This window comes from Zonotrichia leucophrys, chromosome 6 (genome assembly GCF_028769735.1).
Source record: "Zonotrichia leucophrys gambelii isolate GWCS_2022_RI chromosome 6, RI_Zleu_2.0, whole genome shotgun sequence".
In the NCBI taxonomy this organism is placed as follows: domain Eukaryota; kingdom Metazoa; phylum Chordata; class Aves; order Passeriformes; family Passerellidae; genus Zonotrichia; species Zonotrichia leucophrys.
The window spans coordinates 10,149,194-10,168,693 of record NC_088176.1 but is presented as its reverse complement, the minus strand read 5'-3'; the positions used below and the strand labels follow the sequence as shown (position 1 = coordinate 10,168,693).

Genomic DNA, 19,500 nt, shown 5'->3' with positions numbered 1-19,500 from the left:
TGATGTTTCCACATTGTGTTTACAGCTAAAACCATTGTTCTGATTTGCATTCAGAATGATGCATGTGACAGGCCATTATCTGGATTATTCAGTGTGTATAATTAGGCATTTCATTTCTTTTCATTTCAGAGTATCTGTGCAGATTTTAAAAATTTGAAGTAAAAATTATCTGTGCGCTTTGATACAGCATTTGCATAATTAATTTGAGAGGTTGGTCAGAAGGATTTATTTTGAAGCTTTTGTGCCTAAAATAGGTTCCATTGATTTATGGACAGAGATGAGTATTGATGTGTGTTCTGCAGTGGAATAGCATAGTGGAAATAATACCCCAGCCTGGGGCAATGTATTTGGAATTTCAGGGCTGGATGTCACCTCTGGCCATCAGGCAAACAGTTTTAGAAGTAGACTCTTGACACTGAGGTTTTGAGATGCATTGATGTTTTCCTTCTGAAAACTGTGCAAAAAGAATTTTCACTGCCCAGACTGACACAGCAAAACAGAGTTCCCGCTCAGGTTGAAATTAGCCTCACTCAAACACCTGTGTTGAAACTGCTTTAGAAACATTCTATTTTCAACTCACCATCTAGTTTTCACTGAATGTAGAGGGGACCTGGGTTTATACTGAAATGTGAGTTTAAGATAATTTTAAAAAACAAACAACAAACCCTGTGTATTCTCAGAGAGAAATTGTGTTGTGAGAATGATGGATAACAAGAGTTGTTTTCCCTCTTGCAGACAGGTACACGTGTGCACCCTCTGTTGCTAAGCAGTGAGTTATGTGGCTGGTTGATAGGAGGAATGTTTCATTTCAGAGTGCACCACAAACCTCAGAAGTTTTAAATTCTCCAAGGAATTCTGATTATTTTGGCCTGGAGGATCTCATCATCTGGAGCTCCCTGGTGTAGCTGCCCTTCCTGCCTGTCTGCATGCTGAGTGCAATCCCTGCACACGGGGTGCAGCCCCAGCTGGGAGAGCACCCAGAGCAGCCCTGTGCCATCAGGTTGGAGGGATGCTCCCCAAAGCCCAGTGCTCATCACAGCAGGGAAACCTGCTTGGCATTCGTGGTGTGGAAACCTCTCTTGAAAATCAGCACCTTTTATCTGACCCACTTGGAGTCCTTGGACAGAAAAGTTTTCTGCCTCACTAGTTAAAGATTTGTTTTTCCTCTGAAAGAGGAACCTTGAGATGTGGGCAGTCAGATTTTCTAAAAGTCACAGCAGAGCCTGTGCATGCCTGAAGGAGCAGACTATATTCAGTGCCAGCTGTATTATTTTTAGTGTCTCTTTCTGCACTGCAGTTGGGAGGAGCAGGCTGGCAGTGGCTGTGAGCTGCTGTGCATCCTGCTTACACCTCTGTGCTCTCCTCAAAGGGATGAGTGCCTCACCAGTGAGCCTGCCACTTAAATTGCTTGTTTAGGATGCCAAAGGTCCAATCCCTTAATCAGTTTGGAGTTTTGCTTCATGTGCCTTCTGCAGCTGATGCTGTGTTTGCTACAGAAGCAGCCCAAACACAGAAATTTTGTCCCTTGGATTCTGCCCTGTTTCCTTAGAAACTAATTTCATACCATAGCTGCAGACTGAGCATCAAGTCACTTTTGTTCTCTCTGTTAGAAACATGTAAAACCAAATTGAGGCAGACTAAGTGCAAATATATTATTCCTCACTTCTTGGCAGATTCTTCTCTTCTTTGCAGCAAATATTCTCCTACTAATAATTTTTCAACTTGGATGCTCTAGAGAACAGGGCCCATTAGGCTGTGATTGCTACTCCTTTGATTAAAGCTGTGAGGAGTTGTCACTGCTGGAAGTAAAACTTATTTTTAGTAGTTTGCATAAAATGTTCAGCTTGTGTCTCAAGAAAAGGAGGTTCAGGGTTGCCTGAATGTTTATTGTCCATGTCTTCAAAAAGAAAAAATATTGCAAATTTGGGGGAAAATTTGAACAGTTTGAAATGGAGGGGGAGAAGTCCTTTTTAGTAGAGGTATTGCTCAAATGATAACAGATCTCCTGGGGTTTTGTTTCTGATAAGTAATTTGGCTGTGCTTCCCTAAAGCAGAGATATGCTGCATCTTCACAGCACTTCAGCTACTTTCAATCACAAACTGTTTATTTGCTCTGCTGGTCTTTTGAGTTTTGGAGTTGAGGAGGGAAAAAACTGGGAAGTTTTTTTCAACAAAAAAATGTTGAATCATTCTAGAGACTGGCATCTTTAAAAGAAAGCAAGCAGAATGTGGTAATGTTTGGGTGAGTTATTTCAGTAGTTATTTTTTCATGTGGGCATATTCATTACATTTTTAATGCATTGTTACCTCTCTGCTGTGTATTTCTCTAATGAAGTTACTGTGGCTGTGGTGTGCAGCCTACCATACATCTGTAATTGAACTTCTACTCCTTGGTATTCCAGAAGAGCTGCTGAAGAGACAAGATACTTGACATGATCATGAAAAGTCCTTATGCCACTGAAGGGTCACTTTGTTGCACTAAATTCAGAGGTTCAGCTGGAAAATAAACAACAGTAGGGAGTTCTCTTTAAGGAAACATCCCTCTAGAAATGTATTTTTCTTCCTAGTAAGTATTTTCTAATTTATGTTACATTGGCATTTTTCCCTTATACAGGTATTAAATTAGTTCATTAAACTGAATTAATATTTGAAATTAGACAGATGTTTGGGTCAGGCATCAAAAAGCATTGGAGCTCTTCAATTCGTGGTTAAAAAGCTGAATGTCAAGCATCACTCATTGCTTTCATTAATTTTCTGTGTAACTAAGACACCAATCTGGCTTTCATTTAAACTTGATGCAGATTTCTGGTGCATGTCAACTGGAGCAGAGTAAATCTGCAAAATAGCTTTTAATGATAAGCTGTAGTTATAGACTACCTTTGATCAAAAGAGATAGTGTGCCCTGAAAAATAGGGTTATAAAATACTAAAAGGCAGACTTGTACTGCAGCTCAGATAAAATAAAAAATAGGTGGGGTTTAAGGATGTGTGGTTGAAAGTAAAACCAGTTTGAAGCAGTTTCTTGTCTTCTGCAGTTTGTGCTTTTTCTTCAAGTTTCCTCAGCATACTGGATCAGCAGTGTTGGGAGAGGGGTCAGAGCACTGATAGTTTGATGAAAATGCAATTTAAAAAAATTGCGTGCTCCTCTGTCCTGTAGCAGCCGAGATGCAGCAGTCACTGCCAGGGGGAGGAATACCATTAAAATGGATACAAGTTCAAAAGTAAATGTTTGTCCATGTTCCTCTTAAAATTTGTCTCTGATCTTAGTTTGGCACTAGTTCATTTTATTTGCAAAGCTGTCACTTTTACTGTCTAAATAAACACTTTGGTACAATTGCTTCTATCCTAATCCATCATTCATGAACTTTCATGCTGTTTGTAAGGGCTTTTGTGAAGAGAGGGTGAAAACTGAGGGGAAAAATAGTAATTTCTATTTTTAATTTTTTTTTAAAGGCAGCAGTAGGAAATTATAAGCAAAGAAGTTGTATGACATCAGTAGAGCTCATGAGGGAGATTGAGTGAGGTCCCCAGAGAGATCAGTAATTTTTTTGAAAAAATAAGAACTTAAAAGATAACTATGGAGACAAGACAGAAAGATAGTAAGGAGATTTTCTTCGTTCATGAGCAAGTTTGACTTTCTTCTTAGTAATGTAAATACAGTCCAGATGGCTGGAAAGTACAAGATGCTCCCAGGGGTTAGGGTGGAGGTTGGCTGAATTAAGCTTTGCAGAAGTCAAAAGTGAACGAGTGAGATACAGAGTTTAAAAAAATAAAGCTGTAGTTGGTTTTGATCCTTTCTCAGGTTTGGGGGCTGAATTGACTGTTTCATGAGCATAATTAAATAAAAGAATATAAGAGGCAATGTTTCTGTTCATAATGTCATTATGAAGTAGGGCGAATACTGATGAAAAACTGGTTTTCTTTCACCAGTGGAGTTGGTCATTTTGTAAACAAATCATAACCTCAACTTCCAAATACAGCTTGCTCTAATAAATAAGGGGCTTGGTCTTTCAGAGAGGAGGAAAAGTGTTTCAAGATCTTCATGTACATTATTATCTTTGCAGCAATAATTTGGTGTCATGGATCCACCTATGGCTTTATCCATAAGTTAATGCTGGAAGAAAATAATATCATACATCTGAAGTTTATGTTGTGAAACATCTTCTGATCAAGGCCAAGATTCCTTGTGGTGGTTTTGTCCTGCCTTGATGCAACTGGGCTAATTGCCCCACTAATCACTGTGGGGAGTGTGGGGAAAATCCTCTTTAACCCCTCAAACTTCAGCTGCAGGTCTTCACTTTTATTTCCACCATTCTCTTCCTGTTCGCAGGCACAGTATGAGAGGAGTTTTGTCAGTCTCAGACAGAGCTGCATAGTGCCAGTAACCTTGCTGGGAATGCTCAGAAGTAATGTTGCTGCAGTAGAGTGAGAGTAACACTTCAGCTGCAGAGCTGAAGGACAAAACTCTATGTGAGTGCAGGTTAAGAGGTGCTGTGGGCTTGATGGCTTGCAAAATAACATCAAAATAGCATTAAAGGAAAAGGTGAGAATAGGAAGGAATCAGTGTCTGCTCTGGTGGTTGAAGCATTAATTTAGCAAGAATCCCTCCTTAGTAAAAACATCCTAAATGGACATTTTTAGCATTGATGTGACAAAGGCAGCTTGCAAAAAGAATTGCTGAGAAATTAAACATAGGGTAAGAATATGCTAGGTATTGCTTTTACTTCATGGGAGAAAACATATGGAGAGAGTCCATATGAATCTTGCCTTGCTTTGTATCCTTAGGCAGACCATTGCTCATAGTGTGTGGTATTACATTACTAGGTTTATAAGTGTGAAAATTTAAGTGTATTTTTCACATGTGAATCTAGTGAGAAGGGAGTCATAAATACCTGCACATACCTGAGCGAGTTGGGAAGTTGTTCTTGTTTCCTTGTGTGGGAAATGGAACCCAAGGGAGCAGAAGTCTTGCTCCATGAAGTGCCCATTCCTTTCTTGAAGCTCTGGGGCTGTGTTGGGTAGAGCAGGAGGCAGGTGGTCTGTGTACAGACCAAGAAGTTACTTCCAGTTGTGATGTGAGGTGGTGGCCAGCACAATGTGTCTGGGCAGCTCTCTGCTAGGAGTTCATAGGGAAAGGAATGGGCTGGTATCAGAATCAGAAGTAGCATGACAGAAGGGACTTGCAGTGGGTGGAGGGTCGGATTTCTTACAACCATTAGTAGTTTTGGTGTTCCGGAAGGGATGTGTGTTGCCAGGAGTGGGATCCTGCAAACCACAAGGAAGGAGTGATTGGTTTCTGGTGAGAAACCAAAAGCAGCTTTGGAAATGACCATTCTACATTAGGAGGTGGGGGCAGAGGACAGAAGTGAGACTGCAGCGAAAGCTAATGGGTTGAAGTTAACTGAGTGATGGTAGAAAATGAGAGATTTTGTCTCAGGGAGAAGAAAGCAGGAAACCTGTGTTAACAAAAGGTGAGAAAGGAGTCATGCCAGGCCTTCACATTTTCTTTTCTTTTTATAAAGGAATGTAAGATATTTTTTCTTTCAGGAGAGACTTAAAATCTGAGAAGTCTGAATACAAGAATATATGTGGAGTGAGACAAAAAGGAAGAAAAGAGGAGGGAAAAAGGTTCAGGAGCATTAAATAGCAGCTGAAAAATGCTAGGTGTCTTTCTTCTCAATGGCCCAAGCATTGGACATGGCTTGACAATTATTTTACTTAAGTGGATTTGGTGTATTTTCGTTTTTCATAAGGAAGGCTAAAGGAGCACTGTCTGCCTCCTCTAGACAGGCATTTGGAGCTGCAGTTAGCACTTGTGTTTTGCCTGGTTTGACACAGCCATTACTGGAGGAGATGCAGTGCATTACACTATATTAACACACACCTTCTCTCATGCCACTCTCAGCATGGACCTCACTCATTTGAAGGGAGCAAGGGCAGCAGAAGTACATAATGCAGAAACTACGTCCCTGAGGCCAGTTAGAAGGTCTATTGCAAAACTGTACCCAGCAGTCAGATAAGGCCATTCAGATGAATTCTGACAGTGTCATTTCCCATTGCTTGGATTGTATTTATGTGAAAACTTAGTAGTGCAGTACTTAAAATACCCCACCTGAAACTAGTTTTATTCTTGCTGAGAAACAGTCATTAAGATAGATACCAGACAGCAACTTTATTCTTTACAACACGAAACTGTTGAGCACTGGACCTTTGTTAGCGGGGTTTATCAGATGACAAAGGTAAAATTAAATAGCCAGTTACTATAAACAATAACCCATAAAGTAAGTGTGAATTAACACCTTTGTTTAATATGTATTTATTTCAGCCAGAAGTCATAATTAAAGCTTTTCAGTTGCTCTTCAATAGCTTTAATTTGTAATATTTTTCTAAAATCAGTCTCTGCTTCCTTATCAGCACCAAAGCTTCTAGTGATTGTACTGGTAATTCAACTTGAGCATGAATGTTACATAAATTTTGCCTAGTAGTTTCTTGCCATTCTGAACATGCATCTTGGTGCAGTGACTGTAGGAAAAATTAGAAATGAACTGTGCATTTTAATGAAAACCAGCAAATAATTTCTTGCATCACTTGGTATTACTATGTTCTAATTATGGTGATCGTGGTGTGCTGTAAGTGCTGCCTTGCTTTACAGTCTGCAGAGTCTGGGTAGTACTCTAGCAACACCAGGGAGATTAAATTGAAAAGGTTTTGGTGCATATTTTTTTCTTAGGATGTTGACAGCAATAAAAATAAAAGATAGGTTTTGACTTCTCTTCTAAATCTCAGCACACTTTGATGTATCAGCTGAAGTGGGGTTTTGTTATCTAGTTAAGATAAAAACTGGAAAAAAAAGTTTTGCTCTACTATTATAATTAAACCAAGCTGTTTCTTTGTATAATTTATGTCTAGAGCTTCAGAATGATCCAAACAGGAGGGGAGATTTCACGTGTTTGTAACTTCAGAAAAGATGAATTCTCCAAGACCAGCAGTGTGCTGTGATGAAAGGTCAGCTTCTGAGAGTTCAGTGGGCATCCCTTTGAAAGAAAACATCAAGAGATGCAGTAATTTAAATAAAGCCTAGCTTGAAAATTTTAGCTACTGGTTTAGCAACTCCTGGTAAATGGTTTTGTATGTGAAAATATTATGGGATGTAGTGGTATTTTATCATTGATGATCTATGGAAGTGCAGTACTGACATGTTTCATTTATGATGGTGACCTCTTGCTCTGTGGAGCCATTGGAACCAGTGTGTTGTCAAAGCCTCGTGGCCCTGTTTGGGACACTAGAGCCATATTCATTCTGCTTTTAGAAGAGCATGGAGGATTTTCCTGTGTTCCCTCTTGAAAGGGGAATTCCAAAATTTGAAATCCTGTAAGAGTGGTTTCCTTGACTACAAGCATAATAATCTCTCTGCCATGGATTGTAAACACTTCCACACTAGCAAAGTCTTTTTATGTCTCTATCTGAAGTTAAGACATTTGTCTGTCTTTTCTACCATCCAAAATTCTTGACTTGTTTGGCAAACTAATTCCATAAAGCTTTGTCTTTCATTGGCTTTGTTTGTTTTGGTTTTTCCTTTTGAAAACAATTTGGTCTCTTTGTAGCACATTCCAGTTTTGTTCTCCTTTCATGACTTGTTCCTTTTGCTTTCCTTCAGCCTGAATTGAGAGAATTAAGTGCAGTTGTAGCTCTGATTAAAATCTTGCCTTAATTGAGTTGCAAATTTGCAATGGCATATATTGGTCAGGGTGCTGATGTAGCACCTTTCTCATTCCTAGTGCCTTCCTGAATTCTGACAATAACGCGTTTTCAGTTGCCTATGTTCATTTATCCTATATTTCTCTCTTCACAGCATGAAGTTCAGCACAGAGTGTAAATTGCTTTCTCCATGATAGTGACTTGTTAATTATCTGTCAGGAAAATTAGGTCTCTTTGTAAGTCCTGTCTTGCCTTTCCCTTGAGGCACTTGCTCCCTCTGATACTTGCTCTCCTTGTGCAGTTTCTGGTAGAATGTCAGTTCTGAGCACCATTTCTGTACAGGTACACAAACATTTCCAGCTTCCTTTGGAGGGATTCATTATGTCAGTTGACATTGCTCAAATAAATCCTAAATGAAGAAGGTGGTGAGGAAATCTACCCATTAGATTTATATGGGATGTATTCTAAGGTACAAAGAGTAGCATTGCTTTTCCTTTCATTAACTCAGTTGAGTATCAGCCCGTGTTTTTGTGCCTCATCTGCCTTTCTGTCAGGGAATGCTGTGGGAATGTGTCATGTTACTGATATGCTGAATTATGGTTGGGGATAGGGGTCTGTTTTGGGTTGACAGGGATGCTAACAGCATTTGAGGGAAATTCAACAAATTAGTAGAATGTTGCAGTTTTGTTAATCAAAGGGGCTAAATAATTAGGCAGAAATTCTCTCTGGAGCCCCTAGGAAGTATGTTTTTGTTAAGTTTCTCAGGTGCTGATTTATAGTAAAGATGTCTTGTGGCCCTGGTATGACAGTTTTGTATTCTATTATATCATCTGTTTTGTATGCTGAGTGCTGAGAATGGAAAAGATGGAAACATGGTTAGATTGCCAGTTGTTTCCAATGAAGAATCTCTGTTTGGTGGAACTGTTTGCATTCCTGTGGTCAGCAGTATAAGGAAATACCATGTTATGAAAAATTCCCAATTGTTTCCTTAAGGGCTCTTTGAGTTGCACAATCTTTTGATGGTTTTGTTTGTTAGAAAAAAAAAAAAAAAAAAAGAAAAAACTTAGTTGCCAGCTCTTCAGTTTGGAACTCAAAATTCTCTTAAATATTTACTAGAGCTTTGCTTTAGTACTCAAGGTTTGGATTCAAACCAGAAGTGTATTTTCCTAATGCACACCGATCAGCCACTATAATATGAGTAGCTGAGGAAGATTATCATTTCATTCCAGGGCATGTTTCTTTGGGATATCCCAACAGTTCCTGGACTATCCATCATTGTGATTACTCATAGTTTCTGGATGCAGCTCTAAAACATTACTTCTCTAAGAGAGGCAGAGGTAGCTCTCAAGTAACCAAGTGGCTTTTGCACTTTAATTCTCAAGATAAATGGTATTTCTGACACAAAAATTCTTTTGTCCTACAGGCTGAAGCCCACATTTAGCATTTAATTTGTACTTGCATTTTCAATATCCTGTTAGGATTTGTGTAGTATGTCTGATTTCTGACATATGCAGCTATTCAAATGTATTGAAAATTTTTCCAAAGCTGTTCATGTTCAATATCTGTCTCACTGCTGTCATCTCTTAGTTAAAATCCATTTCTCCTCCAAATTTATTCATCCAAGAATGTATATTGCTGTTTTCCCTGATCTGAGAGGTGACTCTGAGTTTATTCTTTAATGTGTGACTGTTACTCCTTCCCAGATTTTCTTTTTCCCATTCTTGATATGGTCTGCATCCTTTGTTACTGATTATATAATTTTATTTTGGCATGGAGTCATTTAACTGATGAACAAGAGCTGAGAATGTCACCTAAACAATGCAAAGTGCAGTGAAGACATTTCCTGACCAGTGCCTGTGTCAAAGTTTCTTGCTCATACTCCAGGAGTGGGTAGAACAGGATGAATGGGAAATTCCCTCTGCTGGATTAAGCAGAGAGAATTAAGTCATGGCACTAAATGGCAGAGTAGTTTGATAATTGTCACATATTTTTGTTGTTGTTTTAATAATGAGAATTTTGAAGTGGGTAGGGATGAATAGGGATGAATTGTGAAAGTGCATTGAGTGGTAATAGGGAGAAGGGATGTGAAGTAGAAGAAAAAGATTGTAACAAAGAGCTTGTGACAAAGGACGGACTGGAAGAAGTTTGTTCAATAGCATTTTATGTTTGCAGTGTCACAGTTTCTGGCTTTGTCCTACAGTACCTCCTTCTATTGAGAGCTGTAGAATCTCCAGCCTGTGCGGTGGCCAGAGGTGGGGACAGAGCTGGGCAAGCTGCCCACGGCTGTCCTGGGGCTGTACTGGGCAGGAGCAGGGCTGTGCCACGCTGGGGAGACTGAAGTGGTGCCCCACGCCTCAGATATGGGCACCTCTGTGTTCTGCAAGCCACTGCTCCTAGACCTGAAGCTGGAAAATTGGAGAGACTGAAATTTTCCCGTCTGAGAGTGGTCTGTCAATGTCCTCTGGAAACAGGAGCTGCTAGCCTGGAAGAGAGTCTCTTCTTGCTTGTGACGGCTACGCTTAAAATAACATATCAGGAGCTTGCGTAAAAATAGTGTTCCCTTATCTCTAACAGTGTGAAGTAGATGAAAAATAAACTGCACTCATGCCAAGAATAAACAGTCACGTTAGAGTGTTTAAATTCCTGATGCTGTGGAGTACTCACGCTCTAGCATGGCATTTTGGTGCCAGTGGATTTCTTCTTCTTTCCCAGTCACTGCCACTGCTTTGTGTGCTCTGCCAGGGAGCAGTTGGCAGGGCAGCAAAATGAGCAAATATGCTCAAACCCCACAAAGATCACCTAAACAGAGAATTCTGTCCCCTGAATCTCCCCTACATCTGTATTCCTGTCAGGTCTAAAAGTAGATGAAATAGTCTTGCGGCTGTTTACCTGTATTACACATATAAGTGCATTGTTCATTGCTAAATGCAAACTTTCTGAGCAAGACATTGACTTTATATAAGTAAATAATTCAGAGAAAATAGACAATTTGAGCAATACCAAGATGCAATAACATCTTATTTTTACTTCTCTTGGAATTTTATTTTTTGCTTTAGAGTATCTTGCAATTATAGTGTCTTCCAGTAATTTTGTATAATTCTACTTGCATTATTTTTGTGCACATTGGTTTTTTTTTTTGAAAGTCAGTTCTTTACTCTTGAAATTCATAGAGCACGTTGAATAATCCAGCTTTTAGTGCTGATGGGAAATGGGATAACCAGGCTGCTGAAGTGTTGAAACTGGTGAAGTATTTGTAGTGTGATATGCTGAGAAAACCTAAGCAGTAGTGCTTGAGGAGAGAATGGTTGAAAGAGTCTGTTGCAACCTGATGAATTCAAATAGGGTAACAAGTTGGTGAGAGGTACCAGCCTTGCCTCATGGTAGGCTGAGCCCAATGTTTTCACAACGCATAAAATGTCTAATTTGCAATGTACAGATCTTAGAAAATGTAGCATATGTTTTGTATGCATGCATGAAAGGAAGGAGTCTGGCCCCTGTCCCCAGGAAATAACTTTTTTTTCTTGGTGGAATGGCTGAGGGAAAAAGGAAAGTGCTAGAAATAATTTGTCAGGTTTGACTGAAGATAACTTGTGGTCAAAGCCTGTGAAGACAAAAGATGACAGAAGTAAAAATTGCTATTTACTCATTTTACTTCCATGTTAGAAGATGAATGCAAGAGGAAAACCCATTCCTGCTTGGTGTTGGGAAAGGGTCAGAGCAGGGCAGTTGTTCCCGTAGGAGCTCTGGGCACTGGTAGTGTTCAAAGGGAGCTGTTGTGTTCCTGTGCTCTGCTCCTGCCCCAGCTCAGCCTCTGCTCTGGGGCTCAGCTTCCTCAGGGCTGCCAGAGGAGTTGTTGATTGTGGCTGCTATGCTCTACTTTAAAAATGCAGCAAGTAGTCTGGATTTTGTGAGTTGTAACCTGAGATTTCCAGCTAGGCACTCTTAAATGAGACTTCCCTTTGAGATTTTGTTATATGAAAAATGCATTATGTGATAACAAACTAAAATTTAATTCAATGAAAAATTCTGAAAAGGGGTTCAAGAAGCTAAATATACAGTATACAGTATATTCCAGTTATGTTGAGAAGCCTACCACAAGTCAGTTATGTCTTTTTTCTGTTTTTCAGGTCAACCATATTACTAGAGAGGAGGAGAGCTGTGGAAAAACTCAAGGTACCTAAAACATTTTACTGCCCAAATTCTTGCTGTATTCTAGTGTAACAATATTAGGGTGGAAGAGGGAACTGAATCAGTGAACTGCCACTTTTAAAATGTTTTCATTAAAAACCACAGACAAAAAACCCCATCGCAATAATCTCATTAATGTTGTGCAAAGTACTTTTGTGGGATGAAGTTTTGCCTTAGCTTTGGTGTGTGTACAAGAGTCTGAACAAAGCTGCATAATACTTGCTGTAAATATATAATAGAACTGCACAGACATAGGGATATTGCAGTGTCCTGCAAGTTCCAGTCCCACTGAGGTGGATATTCCCTTTTTGTACAGTGGGGTACAGGCACCAGCTGATGATAAATATCATCAAAGACGAGTGAGTGAGTGTGGTGATTGCAGCTTTGACTTTCTTCAGGGCAGTTAGCAGACTCAGCTTACAGCAGTTAGCTGCTCCATGTACAGCTCTAAAGATGCAAAAGGAGTGGTGAGAAGATGGCAGAACCTGACAGCAGCCTGGATTCTACAAGCTGAACTGGGGATTCTTTTATGCATTTTTCAGACACTTCTGTTAATGCCTTACAAGTGTATCTGTGGTATAGATAACATATATTGTGTTGTAGTCTTTATAATAATAGGCAGCAAACACTCTTGCAGTGGAATATTTTAGGGATTTGAGTGCCTAATCTCTTATCTGAAGTATTTTTTTGTCTAGCACTCTTTTATCTAGCTCCCCAGGTCTTTATTAAAATAAGACAGTGTTATAACTTGCATTTTCATGTCTGTTATGTAACTAAAAAGACTATATTAAAATAATCCTGTTGCTACCACTTGGATAGGGTTCTTTTGAAAGATTTTTCTTCGTTGGAGAAAGTTTTTCTCCTTTCTTTGCTGGGAAGTATTATCTGTGAGATGCTGCATGTACCTTGCAAATGGAACGCTATGAGGCAGAAGCAAGGAAGAAGTCAAAATATTATCACTTCATCAAAATGGAAAGACAATGGCTTTTGGTAATAAAAGCTGATTTTATACTTCTGTGCACTTCAAATTGAGAGGAGCTGAGCTGCCTCCTTCCACTAAGAGTGCACCAACTTGTTACTTGTGAGTAGTGATGTAGTGACCTCTGGTCCTTTCTGTCCTGTAGATGCCAAGTTTGTGTTGTTTGTAGCTGTGTAGGTTGCTTGTGCCACACATGCAAAAGCAGTTTGCTATAGATGAGAGCAGAGTTTATATGGAATTATTTTCTCAAATTTCTACTATAAATACAACTTTCAGAGATGAGTTATATTGAGCCTTTGTGATTGATGGAAAAAATAATGGATATTTTCTTTTTGTTTGAAGAGTGTGAGAATTTAAAAGAAAGGGCAGTGCAACTTATGGTCCTGGTAAAAACAAAATGTGTTCAGTTCTTGAGCTGCTGGTGGTAGTTACGCTTACATTGCACATGCTACAAAACTACTCATGTCTGTTATTTAGACAGAATTGAAAATGCAGGAGAGCAAAACCTGTCTGCTGTCCAAAAGCAAAACCAACAGTGTTGTTGTCACTGATGTGTTCATCAATAATACCTTTCATTTCAAGAAACTGGGTAATTTCTTGGTCCTTTCACTTTTGCTTTAAGATGATTCAGATCATTGGTTCCACCTTGAAACTGAGGCCTTCTGTGATGCTTGGGGTATTTAAAATACAAGATGTTTTCCTGGGATCTTGGGAGAGTGCTAGACATGGAGCCCCAGTGTGGCTGCATTCCCTGCAGTGTTGGACTGGCTTCTCCTGCAGGCTCCTGGTAAAATGAGAAGCTGGCAAAAGGCATAAAAAGGAATTAATGTGTAGCTGGAAAAAAGATACAGGGGACTCTTAGACATTTTATCTGGCGTCTCCAGTGCTGAAGGAGAGGTTTCTATCTCTTTGCTCATTTTAGACAAGGGATTTTACTCTTGACATTTTTTTGCCCCTCACTGTGCAGAACCTGTCAAATCCTTTTCCTGACACTTTCTCCCCCATCAGTCCCTCAAAAAGACTTCAAAAGAGATTTTTCCCAATTGCAAAAGGAACCAGGCATGGCCTTTCTAACTCACCCTGCATTTGAAGCATTGATAAGTAACATGTGGCTGGCTCTAAACTGCTGACTTTCCCAGCCATTTAAAAAAAACACAGAGTATGGTTTTAAAAGAAACTACAGGATTGTTCTCCCTTCTTTGCAATTGCCTTTGTGTAATGTGTCCCAAGAGGTTTGATTCTTTTCTGTCTGAAGCAGTGAGAATTCACTACTGTCTTTCTGATTAACACATATTGAAAAGAAATGTCAAATTTTAAAAACTTTTCCATATGGGAAGTGTTTCTTTGTTCATAATCTGTGTCACGCTCTTTAAGTTGTAACTTTTTTTTATTTAATGCCTTTGGATCATCACTATTTGGAGGTACCCTAGCAGAAAGAAAAATATTATTTTTAGAACTTGATATTGAGTAAGAGGAGCCTGGAATAAAAATCTACTGTCTTGCATAATTGTTTAAAGCTGCTATGGAGTTTGGCAAAGGTAGAGACTGACAGTTCTTTTCCGTAAAATGTGGTTGGGGCTTCATGTTTAAAGACAGGGTATGCCTGAGGACAGCCCTGATCCTTTTAATAAGAGTTAAGCTTGCTTGAAAGGCGAGGCTAAAGATGAAGAAGAATGTAACCTGGGGATTTTTCAGCTTATTCAATAACTCCAATCTGATGCATCTCATTATAATGATATGAGAACATGGTAAAACAATGGCCTTTTTATTTCCTGCTCTAAGGAACAATCTAAAAGTAAACTGTACAAAAATACAATAAGATGCATCACTAACAGGAATCTGTCTTCCAGTCTATCACCTGAATTGATTTTTCTTTTAAAAATAATAATAAAACCCCAAGCCCTTCCTGAAATACAGACAGTGTAGCTGTATTACCCATAACCATTTCACTTGGTCAAATAAAATTCAACATTGTCTCTTAGCTGTTGGGAAAGCTGCACTCTCTCCATGGTTTGTGTGAGGAGAGCTCAGATCTTGAACTATTGAAACGTTCAAAGGGTTTGTTGGGGCTGTTTTTGAAAACATCTCACAGAGCTTTTAAGATTCAGCAAGTGCTAAAGTTGATATTTCTTTTTTAAGGTCTCTCTCTCTCTCGGATATGAAGCATATTTCCAAGCTGCAGGTGGCATTACTCATTTAGACTGTTAAAATCCCCTTGCACATAGGACTGAGGAAGAGGTCAAGGTAGGGCAGAGCAGGACAGTTGCCAAAGTATTTTTGCATGTTACCAGCGTGGAGTTGACTAAACCTTTTGTCTGTGCCCTGCTGAAGTGCCAGCCTTTAGTGTCCCATTCCTGCCACCTGCACGCACCATGTTTCCCAGCTCTGCTGAAGGTCATGTTCCTAACTAGGCTGCTGTGGTGTTGATGGTTTTGAGCCCCCGGGCTTTCTAATCCTTGAGAGAGGCTAGATGTGTCTGTGGGTCTATTTTAAGCATGCTCTTGAGTGCTTTCCTCCCACCCTGCCCAGCATCTTTCACCATTCCCTCTCCATTCTCCAAACAGCCCTCACCCTTCCAGCCCATCAGGGAGGAATTGGGATGAACATTGGCTCAAAATCCCTTCAGGCATGATGCTTCCTAGGGTCAAGCAAGGGAAAGTGTTTAAGTGTTTACTCCTGAATTTATTCAGCAAATATGGAAAGATTGTGTTCTCCATCTTTTGTCTCAGCTACCAGCCCTGATGGAACCATATTTAATCATCCCAAAAGCCTGGGGTCCTCTGGTTAAATGTAAATTTATTGGCCCCTCTGAGCTCCATTGTCAGTGAACTTCCTGATTCTGGTCAGTTTTTTAATTGGTGCTGTTTAAGTTGCCCAGATGTGGCTCTTCAAATGTCAGTGACTGTAGATAATCCTGTCTGCATGAATATTGAAACAGAATATGGGACACAAGTATATTTCTGCCTTAAATTCCTGTTTCCAGTAAAAAGAAGTTGTCTTGCAGTCTAATAACAAAGACAAAATTAAACACGGATTTGGGCTTATGCACATTTCATACAATTATGTAATCTGATACTTTTTTCTCTAGAGAATCAATTTAAAGCTTTTTTTATTCCTAGTGTGAGAAGTTTCAATGCATAGAAGTCTGAGTCTTTGCTTTTATCTCATTAAATATTTGTAGTTGCAGACAGTAATATTTGTTCATGCTGTTTCTGCAATCTGTGTTTTTCTTGTTCAGATTGAAAGGTAACCACATTAATTGTGAAGAGGATTTGCATTTAAAGTCATGCATTGGTTGGACTTTTCTTTCCTGTTGAGGTGAAGAAACTCTCTGGAACTCAGTTCCTGTTTACTTGGCTGTCTCAACCTTGTCCTGTATGGATGTGACAATGGTGTTTTATCTCCTCCACTTCTCCAGCTTTCCCTGCTGCTGGTAGTGCTCATGCTGAACTGAGCTGTTCACTGTGACCAGTTCACCAAAGCACTGGAGCTCTGCCCAGATACTCATAACAAATGAAATAAAAAGTGGGATATATATTATGCAAGTTAAAGTAATCAAAGAGAATTAAAAAAAAAAAAAAAAAAAGATAAAAGGAGATCCTGTTCAACATTTCTGTAGTTGTTGCCTTTCTCCTGAAAAAACACTTGCTTTGTGTGTAACTCCTGTTGCTTTTAGTACATATGTGAAAGAGCTATGGGGTTGGTTGTGTTTTTAATCATTATTTTAAAAACACAATAATTTTCAGCATAGATTGTTGTTACAAACCAGAACCTGGTTCTTTGTAACCTCAGCACCAAGTGATGATTGTCTTGTCTCAAAAGAGCCAAACTTAAAGTTTCTCTGACATAAACAGACTAAATTTGAGCACTTATGCTGCTTCTCTCGCTGTGATGGAAAGCTGGTGTAGCTTAGAAGTTGAGGATGAGGAAGATTAATAAGTAAAACAGGAAAACATCACCCTAGGATACTTTCAGAATTGCTGCTTCTTGGATGATCCAAAGCAGTAAGGAAGGCTTATCCAAATTCCTGCAACCTTTTAAATGCGAAGTGGGTGCTTGAAGCAAAGATCCCACTTCCTCCTCGGGCATGCTGCTAATCCCTGAGTTTGTGCAGAATTTCTGTAGCTGTAACTTCTGCTGAGGATTTAGGAAAAAGACATTCAGACTTTCCAAAACAGCACAGCTTTCGAAGGCTTTATTTCACTTTTGTTAAAATACTGAATTGTTGGTGCTGCTTTTTTTTTCCCCTTTTGTCTTTTGCTTTTTGTTCCCCTTGAGTGCCTGGAACATGCTGAAGAGTGTTGGATTGCTCTTTGCCATTTTCCCTTTCCGAGGTCCCTTTCATGGAAACAGTTTGCTGGCAGCAGATAAGTGTCTGTATCTCATTCCCAGTCAAATTCCTCAGTCCATGTGATAAAGAGTTCCATGGGAGGCAGGAGGAGGAAGAGGACAGCATTCATGTGAAGTTGATTTCAGAAGGGGCAGAGGAGCTTGGTGGGCACCTCCAGAAGGAATTGTAGGGAGTTGCTGGGCATGGGAGAGAGGCGCTGGAGCTCTGGTGTTCACCACACACAAACATTTCCAGCTGACACAAGAAGGCTGTTCAAAGTTAGTAATACAGATTTTTATTATCACATCCTGTTAATTATAAATTAATGAAGAACAGCTCTGCAAAGAGGAGCTGATGTAACTCTTCAGTTGCTTGTGACATGGTGATGAGATTTTCAGCTCTTTCTCTGTGATGATGGAATTAAGGCTGGAAATGCTACTCAAAGTTGCAGACTGGTATATTTTAAGTGGTCAGGTTTGTAACTGCAGGAGAACAGATCTACCTTAAAATTAAATATTGTTTCCAAAAGATAAACTCATTCTATTTTGCTAGCATTATAGCCATTAATGAAATGTCTTTAATTGTGTCTCTCTACATCTACCACATTGTACTTAATTTTTTTTAATTGCTCCTTGGTGTAGGAATAAATCTGTTCCTGATGACTTAAAACTGCTGAATCTTTGTAAAGCATAAAAAACCCAAATGTGGCTATATGAATATTAGCTTCCCATTGTGTGTTTACTGTGGAGATTGTTGGATTTTATCAGGTCTGGCTTTATTAATCAGCTGTAGAGTGAATGAAGAATATGTGTTTTAAAACTGCAATTTTTTTTCTAAAGTAGTTCTAAATCTTGAAACTCTCCTACTCAGTACCAATTTAACTTCAGCAGCAGCCTGTGGGTTTGTGATTTTTCCCCCCTTCACTTATCGGGCTGTATTCAGAGATTATAACATCCTTAGCAAATGCTGATATTTAGAAAGTCAGTTTTTTGTTTTTGTTGTGTGTCAAGTTAAAACAAACTCAGTCAAGTTCTTTGCAGCTGATGCTCCCTTAATTCTGCTGCTCCTGCAGAGTTTAGGCTGCTAACTGAGACTTGCCAACACTCAAGTCTCTGCTGGTTATCAGGGTGGAGTGCTAGGAACTGTGATTTGTGGTGTGTCATTTAGGCTGAGGGGAGTCTTGGTTGAAGGGGAACGGGGTAAAAACAATCACTAACAAAACATGAAAGTCTGATTTCTTTATGCTCCACTTTCAGGAACAGTTTTGCAGTGGTTGAGAGTTGCTGCTATTACCCAGTGTCTACACCTTAACATAGAAATAGGGAGGGTTTCATGTCAAGAAGTTCAGTTTGAAGCTTATCTATACCATTAACTGGAGAAACCTATAATTATCTTAATTCTAAATTCAATTTAATCACGTTTTTTGGACTAACAGTAGTGCAGCTACACAAATTGGTGAGTGAGTTGCTGAATGAAATGTGTTTATTATCCATGGAAATGGAGCACTTGCACTTCACATAGGCTGTTACTTCTTCTAATAAACTGAAGCAGTCAATCCCTCAAATATTGCAATTAAACAACGATAAAACAAATTCATCTGCGTTCTGTTTGCAGTGTTTGAGTATGTGTCCTTAAAAAAAAAATTTGAAAAATTGTAACACACAATACAAATAGGGTTATGCTACATTGAACATCGCCTTGATGTTTGGGGCAGCAACCTGCTACCATGAAGGTATGGAAGGAAGCAATTTTGTGTTTCCAAAGCCTGTGGGTACAAGTCTGAAGCTTGTTGAAGGCAATGACTTCAGAAGGCATCAGTGTTTCTCTCAGCACGTTTGTGTCTGGGATAGCAGAGCTGTTCTTCCCTGGCTCCCAGGAATGTGTTTGTCTGATTCAGGTTCAGGGGTCTGAGCAGTGCAATTTCCCTGCCAGCCTCCTGCCTTTGCTAGTCATAAAAATGAACATGCTTGTTATAAGGAGGTTAAAGTCTGCAGATAGTAAAGTGGCTTTTAAAAGAATGAATGAGAAATTGGATAAAATATATACCCATCTTCTGAAGACTTCAAACTTTTTGTTGTTGGTACTTTTTATTTTTAAGAGGCAAGGAGGGGTTTATAGCAGGATTTAGGAATCTCTTAGCAACAAGGAACCATCTTTCAAAAGTTGAAGTTTTTGCCGAAGAAAATAGAAGGAGGAAAAAGACTCTCTCACAAATTAAATTTTAAAGTATAATAAGTCTGGCCAAAAGATATTCTGAGAAACAATTTGCTAAAGATACCAGAGCCAGCAATAAATCCTTTAAATTG

The 19,500-nt window shown here is 39.3% G+C and overlaps 1 protein-coding gene across 6 annotated transcripts in view; it reads left to right on the top strand.

Annotated features, from left to right (window-relative positions):
- ADD3 (adducin 3) overlaps positions 1 to 19,500 on the top strand; it is a 92,108-nt gene that overhangs the window by 21,623 nt on the left and 50,985 nt on the right. For 5 of the 6 annotated variants that reach the window (XM_064716431.1, XM_064716435.1, XM_064716429.1 and 2 more), the window contains exon 2: positions 11,825 to 11,870. The exons of the other annotated variant lie outside the window; for it this stretch is intronic. The gene's annotated coding sequence lies outside the window, so the exon portion shown is untranslated. The remainder of the gene's footprint in view (positions 1 to 11,824; positions 11,871 to 19,500) is intronic. 6 annotated transcript variants of the gene reach the window in all.